Below are 8,211 nucleotides of genomic sequence, written 5' to 3'. Positions count from 1 at the left end.
AAATATTATTTTTTTCTCTCACTATCATTTTAATAATCGATCTTTGTGGTAATTTTGATTTTTTTTTTAACTTTAATTCGGATATTTTATAATTTTAATTTACAAACATTATTTTTTAAATTAATATTAATTGAGTAATCATAATCATTAACATTTTTGTTTCAAAATCGAAATCTAAAATTTATAAAAATTCGGTTACAAAATATTAATTGTTAAACAATTATAAGTATACATCAAATACAAATAATTGCAAATAAATTACTTTAATTTCATGTCAATTAACATTATAAAACAACAAATTAAATTTAATTAGTTTCATTAAAATAAAACTGACTAAAATTAAAAGAGACATGACTTTGTCCATCATTTCTAAATATTTATATATTATATATATTTACCAATATTCAAAGTAAAAAGTCAAATAAAAATATTTAAATATATATAATAGATGAAATTATTGTAATTTATTTGTAATTATTTGTATACTTATAATTGTTTGACAGTTAATAGTTTGTAACCAAAATGTTAATGATTATGATTCATTTGTCAATATTAATAATAGTTTGAATGTTTGTAAATTAAAATTCTAATAAATCCGATTTAAAATAAAAAAAAATTCACAATTACCACAAAAATCGATTTAACATTTGAAAAATTTCTACAATACATTCAGATTTGTGTTCTGAAATTTAAAATGATCTAATTTACTCAATTCAATTCAATGTCACACATCTTTTAAACATGCTTAAAATTATTTGAGTCAAACTTTTTCAACTACAATTTGTAAGCTACTCAACATACTAAGAATATGAGACACACAAAGCAAAGTGACACTTAAAAACAACTAAAGAAGGAAAAGAATTTAGAAGAGAGATGGAAAAAATATTGATGTATAAATATACCTTGTCATAATATTGAAAAACATTAATTCCTTGAATTTTTCATGTACCATTTTGCTCTGGGTATGATGGGTAGCGAAATTTGCCGGTTGGTCCCATCCCAACTTGGATTTCCTGGATAGTCGATGATAGAATTTCATGTAAGAAACTATACATAGCATTAAGTCACTATGAGCCAAATTGATTTCAAAGATTGTATAGAATATAATTGAATTTATGACAGCAAAATTAGAAAAAGACAAAGAGAATAACTTTTTTTGTTGCAATGAACCAACCTATACCTCTTTCAGTGTATCTTTGGAGTAGAGTCGGCAATTTCGAAGAAGAAGATGATTTTGCGAGGATGACGAATGACTGGGAAGTCATTAAAAAAATTAGGGATTAGAGGAATTAAAAGAGGAAAAAATTATTTAGAAACTAAGTAGAAAAAAATGAGGTGAACATGACACCAAAATTAGAAATAGACAAAGAGAAGAATTTTTTTTTGTTGCAACGAACCAACCTATACCTCTTTCAGTGTACCTTCGGAGTAGAGTCGGCAATTTCGAAGAAGAAGATGATTTTGCGAGGATGGCAAATGACACACAAGAGGGAAGAAGAAATTGTTGGAGGAAGTCTTAAAAAAATTAGGGATTAGAGGGATTAAAAGAGGAAAAAAAACTATTTAGAAACTAATTAGAAAAAATGAGGTGAAACATAAAAACACAAAGAACTCTCTAAGGCGTACACATAAGCTTTTTTGTTGAGGTGGGATATGTTTGCACATGTGGAAGAAATACTATGAGGTGGCATGAGAGTTGCCATGGGAGTTTGATTTAAATATATATAATAGATATTGATGATAATAATATTGATGTTTCACTTTGAATTCATTTTTTTATCGTTGAAACCGGAGTCTCTTTGAAACAACTTCAATACCATTCACAATAAATTTTTAACTGTGAACCAATATATTAAAATCACTCAAACTCTAACGAAGATAGAATATACTCCTTGAAAATATAAGTTAACGACTCTCCCGTCTTTAAATTAGAGATTGTTACCTAATTGGTGACGGCTTGACAAGTTGAGTTGTGAGCTACATTCATTTTTTTTATTGAACTAACATTGATTGAGTCGTTGTCTTTGTTGTAACGACGAAGAGACTGTTCCAAGGAGTTTCATAGATCTTCATTAGAGTTTCAATTGAGTTTTAAGCACTAATGCATGATGGACCACGTATAAAAGTGGTCAGCCATTGCATTTGTCTTGTTTTGCATGATGGACCACATATAAAAGTGGTTAGCCATTACATTTGTCTTGTTTTAGTGTCATACTGTCAGAATGGTTATACAATTAATTGCTAGTATGTATACCCGTGCAAAGCACATGCTAAATTTTGTTTTTAATTAAAGTAAAAAAAAAAATTGTCTACATGATATCTAAAATGGTTTTAAATTTGACGTACGGTTTGAAGACAAAATTCCTTTAAAGAGATTAAAAATTGTATACAATGCAACATCAAACATAGAAGGTGAAGTCGTACAATATGAAATACATGAAAAACAGATAGCAACATACACATAAATGAAAAGTCTATATCTATATGATTATGACATTTAAAATATAAATGTTCCTGAAAGTCTGCAAATCATAAACTAGCTACCACAAAATAAGAGAGGAAACAACTTCAAATTATACAACAATTTCGTTGAACAGATTCAAGCGTTCTTGATATCTATAGAAGAAATTGTAAAATTTCAACTGTAAATTATTTCATATATAAAATATTTTCAAAAATAAATTTTTATAATTAATCAACATCAATTGGATCACTTTTGTGCCCTGTTTACCATTTCTAATGTCAAGCATCCAATCTACAAAGTTTGTAATGTCAAAAGTATCTTAATTGGGAGTTGGAGTTGCCAACCGCATGCTTTTGGGCAATGCCAAAATATTGCAGTATTTTCATAAATTAGATGAGTTGATTGAAGCTGCCATTATGCATGCTTACAACCTTTTCTAACAATAGGTAATATTTATCTAAAATCACCTCCAAAAACAACGACCTTCCAACCAAAAGGCTTATAATGATTAGCATCATCTACTCCTCGTAATATCCCTTAAAGTTTGATGTATAGCTTCAGCATAATATCTATTTACTATGGGGGGTTCATCACATATAATAAGTTTAGAATGCAAGATAAGGTCAACTTTGTTAGTCAGTTTTGTGATCTTGCATGTTGATGTTTCATTTGTAATCAAAGGAATGAAAAATTTCGAATGGGTTGTCTTTCCTCTGTGTAATAATAAAGCTCCAATGCAACTTGAAGCAACATTTAAAACAATTAAAATTTTCGATCTTAGAGCAATTGAAAAAGTTCTCCAGGTAAAGATCTTTCTTGTGCCTCTATATCCATAAAAGAAGTAAAATCTTCCAGAGTTATTCATCACAAAATTAATTATTTGATCACACACTGACCTTTGTTCTAGGGTGAATGAGTTGCAGCTAACTCCTCTTTGTCATAGTTTAACTCATTAGCCAAGAACCTATTTCCAAATTGGCTAATAGCTTTGAAGATATTTTCCATTCATGGAGAGCAATTTGTCAAACTCAATCAATCCAAGATTTTTCAAGTCATCCTCACTTATTTAAATACATGCAACGTAGTTAATGATTTTTAATATATAATAACTTTAAACTTACTTAAAGGTTAAATAAGTTTTTAGTCCCTATCAAAATTTTAAATTATATTTTTGATCGCAATAAAAATATTCTCAATTTTTTAGTCCCTTAAAATGTTTTTTATTCACTCTTAATCCCTATTTTAAAATGTTTTTGTAAATAAATTGATACTTTTTGTCCATCAAAAAATCATTATAAAATCAAAATAGAGACTTAAAGTAAATAAATATTTTTTAAGGACTAAACTTGAAAAGTCAAAATATTGTAAGACAAAAAACATATTTAACTCTATAATTAATTTAATACATAGTTGAATACATGGGTTGTTTAACTTCTTAGTGTCGTACAAAATTCCATCACAGAAAGTTTTCATGTTTCTTCCCAAACAAAGGATTTGTCAATGAATACAAGAATAATAATGTAACAAAAAATCTCCGTAACTGATTTTTAAAGGCCAACTCACTTTCCTCAGTAGTAGCTTTCACAAATTCATTGACATTCTACAAAAATTCAAGTGCATATCATGCTTTGTTAAATGTTTTGTCTATTGTGTTATCTATTTTCTTTATATCACTCTAACTTGTGAATATAGAACGGGAAACATAAGAAAAGGGGGCTGGAATTGTGTTTAAACTTAAAAAAAGATTTCAATAAGTTTAAAACAAAGAACTAGAATAGAACACATAAAAAAAATAAGCACAAACTAAAGCAAGTCAGTTTATCTTGGTTCACCACCAACACGGTAGCTACGTCTAGTCCCATCAAAATGAAAGATTGAATCCACTATTCACCAACAATATCAATTGTCCACTAAACACCTACTAGTCAACCTAACTATGTTCATGTCTTCTCAACCTTCTAACTTAGTATAATTAAGTTGTTTAAGAAATTCAGCCACTATTGGGCTAGATTAGGAGACATGAAGAGAGGAGGTTTCCATTATTAGAGTAGGTCACAAAGTTCTTCAGAAAAATAACATATTCAAAATGTTGACCAAAGGATAATAAATTTTACTTCTTTAGAGAATTGACTTATTATTAGAGTATAAATTTTAAATCGGAGTATTGACTTTCTATTGGAGCATTGACTCATATTAAAGTGTTAACTTTCTCTCAGAGCATTAACTCATATCAGAGTGTTGACTTTCTATCAAAGTATTGACTCGTATCGAAGCTAGACGATCAAGTGCTTGTCACAATTATTAGACGCGTAACTATTAGAGTGTTGCCTGGAAGAAAGAATCACCAGAGGCGCATTTTAGAGCGTGTTGGTCAAATTCAAGTACGATTTTCAAAGCATTGTATTGGTGTTCCTTTAAATTTTCCAATCATTAAAGGATACAACAAAATGTCTTTTAAGATTGCATGATTAGAGAATTGCACACTTAAATAAAAACATTAGAGGTTTAAATTGTTCCCACAAAAGCATTTTTGTTATCATCAAAACAAGTAAGAGACATAGTTCTTCAACTATTTTGGTTCTTACAATCTCCCTCTTCTTGATGATGACAAATATCTATTTGTGTGAACAATTTGTAATTTTAATAGAATAAAATAACATAAAATTTCACAACAAAGCTCCCTCTTAGTATATGTTGTTTCAAGGTAAGAGGAATGAATTGATACTCTAACAAGACAAATTAATAAACATTAGTAATTGTTCTAAAAAATATACGCCCTATTTTGTCATCAAATAAAAAGAGTTGAGTAGAAAAAAACACAACAAAGTAGACGACCCAAAAAAAAAAATACAAACAAAGAAAGAAAAAAAAAAGGTGAAATAAATATTAGGGTTGGTCAATCTAGCTAAGGTTAAGTCTAGGATATTCTAAATTTTCTCCTTTTCTTGGTTGCTGGGTCCATAAACGCCTCAATTTTACCTTCCAATCGATCAAAAACTGAGAAGGATCAAACATAGGGGTAGAGGGAGTGCCAAAATGACACTTGGAGGCAAAATGTGTTGATCTTGAAGCAACAATAGTATGAATATCTAATGAAAGTATCTTGACCTTTGGAATGGTCACAAGAAACTACAATGGTTCCACGGGAGAAACCATTGGTTGCTCCAGATGAACATAACTAGAGGGAGATGGAATTTCACTTGATGGACTTTTTGATGTGGTTGTTAGTAGCTTTCTTAATCGATGTGGCTGTCAGTAGCTTTCTAAAGCAGCAAGACCTAAAGATAGAGTATCTCAGGCGTTTGTATAAAAGTAGCATATTTATACGAGGCCAAATGCATGGAATGCTCCATGTTTTCCCTTATCAAAATGGTGATACAAGATAGGATTTTGTTCCACTAATTTGGAACTTCATTCTGATCCAATCTTTGAGCACTCCTATTGCAAATCATGGTGATTTTGGAAATGAGAGAATTAATGAATGAATCAAATTTTGGGAAGCTAGACGGGAAGGAAGGAATGAAGTGGGATAGGTCTAGAGGGATGGAGGTGGAAGTTTCAAGTTGCGTTGGAGGTGAGGTAGGAGCAAAAGATTCATCTAAAGATGTTTCAGAGACTAATTCAATAACAACGTGAGTTGGTATCTCATTTGCTTGGTGAATAAGACTCATAAGCATAGATGAGCAAGGGTCAAAGGATGGTGTGGAGAGGGTAGGTGTAATTGGATTTGTAGTATGTTTAGGTGTTTGTGGAGGGTTAGCGGGAGTAGAGGATGGTGTAGGGTTGGAAACTGAGGGTCAAAAGAGTAGGGGTGTGATTTGTATTTAAGGGCTGCAAAACTTTCTAGTAGGGTTGCCTCAAATGTTTCTTCTAATGTACTTGTATCAAAGTTAAAGTCAGTAAGTGAGAGTGTGTGAGGTGCAAGGTAAGATAAGGGTGCAATTAAGTTTGGCTTTTGGGTAGAAGGTGTGGAGGTTTCTAGTTCTAACTGGTCATTTCCACTATCATTACCAATATTATAAGAAGAAATAGTGTGCTCAAAGGTTGGTGTTACCTTATATTTCTTCCTCGAAATGAGGTTTGCTTTTTCCTCACTAGCGTGTGCATCTTCCTCCTCATCCTTTTTATAAAATTATGGTAGTTGTCTTGACTACTCTTTTCCATTTCTTCTCAAACACTTGAGATGCGTTAGGCTAAGGAAAGTAGATTGGAGCCATCTCTTGGCAAGAGTTATACATCCTGAGGTCTTCTAGAACTACCTCTTTATTATCTTCTTCAAAAATGCAAGAAGACGAATCTCAAACCAAAAAAGGAGTGTCTTGAGACCCACTTGGTTGACTAGAGATTCTTCTAAGTTGACCACTTGGCCTTATACAGTCCTAGGTATAAAATGAGTCACATTTGGATGACATTAGTAATATTGAACACTAGTGCAGAAAATTAAACCAGGTTTTCTTTTTTAACATCTCCTACTTCCTCTAAAACCTAAATGAGATGAGCCCTTATCAACACAGTAGTGATGAGTCGAGGGTAGGGAATGGTTTTGGACTTTCCTGACCTAGAGTTGATAATATAGGATCTTATGTGTCCAATTATCAGGTTGGAAATATTTGTCTTGATCCTTTGGGAAATGTTTCACATCAGACACTTGTGATCTTTACTAACATGGTCTACATGCCCACCTTTAGGTACCACACACCAATTGACATTTTTGAAAAGTACCTTGTATTTGGGTTGTAAATAAACTAACTTGTAATTAACTTTGGGTCTTCAAATAGCCTTTTGTTGATTTTGAAGGATCTAACCAATGAATCATAACCGTTCTCAACAATCATGCCATCATCCAGACAATTTAAAATCGCGATGATGGTTTGTTGAGTGATTTTGATTGGAAGCCCTAATACGGTACTTGAAACTTTTCCATTCTTGTTAGCATCGCCAAATCTCCATAATTCCTTAACTAGAACATCCAAAGCAACAACTTGATCTAGGTTAAAGTATTCTAACCAACCAACACCAGCAAATACTTCAATAAAATTGAACCCGTTCTCAACGAGGTTTGCAAAATTTAGTTGGAGATGGAGGATATCCAGCAGATCAAGATTCCAAGTCATTGCGGGAACGTAAGACATGTTTGTGAGTTTCGAGCGAGAGGTTGAGCTTGAAGCCATAACCAGCAGAGCAAGATTCCAAGTCATTGCGGGAACGTAAGACATGTTTGTGAGTTTCGAGCGAGAGGTTGAGCTTGAAGCCATAACCAGCAGAGCAAGATTCCAAGTCATTGCGGGAACGTAAGACATGTTTGTGAGTTTCGAGCGAGAGGTTGAGCTTGAAGCCATAACCAGCAGAGCAAGATTCCAAGTCATTGCGGGAACGTAAGACATGTTTGTGAGTTTCGAGCGAGAGGTTGAGCTTGAAGCCATAACCAGCAGAGCAAGATTCCAAGTCATTGCGGGAACGTAAGACATGTTTGTGAGTTTCGAGCGAGAGGTTGAGCTTGAAGCCATAACCAGCAGAGCAAGATTCCAAGTCATTGCGGGAACGTAAGACATGTTTGTGAGTTTCGAGCGAGAGGTTGAGCTTGAAGCCATAACCAGCAGAGCAAGATTCCAAGTCATTGCGGGAACGTAAGACATGTTTGTGAGTTTCGAGCGAGAGGTTGAGCTTGAAGCCATAACCAGCAGAGCAAGATTCCAAGTCATTGCGGGAACGTAAGACATGTTTGTGAGTTTCGAGCGAGAGGTTGA

This window comes from Cicer arietinum, chromosome 5 (assembly GCF_000331145.2).
Source record: "Cicer arietinum cultivar CDC Frontier isolate Library 1 chromosome 5, Cicar.CDCFrontier_v2.0, whole genome shotgun sequence".
NCBI classification, from domain to species: domain Eukaryota; kingdom Viridiplantae; phylum Streptophyta; class Magnoliopsida; order Fabales; family Fabaceae; genus Cicer; species Cicer arietinum.
This window is presented reverse-complemented; position numbering follows the sequence as displayed.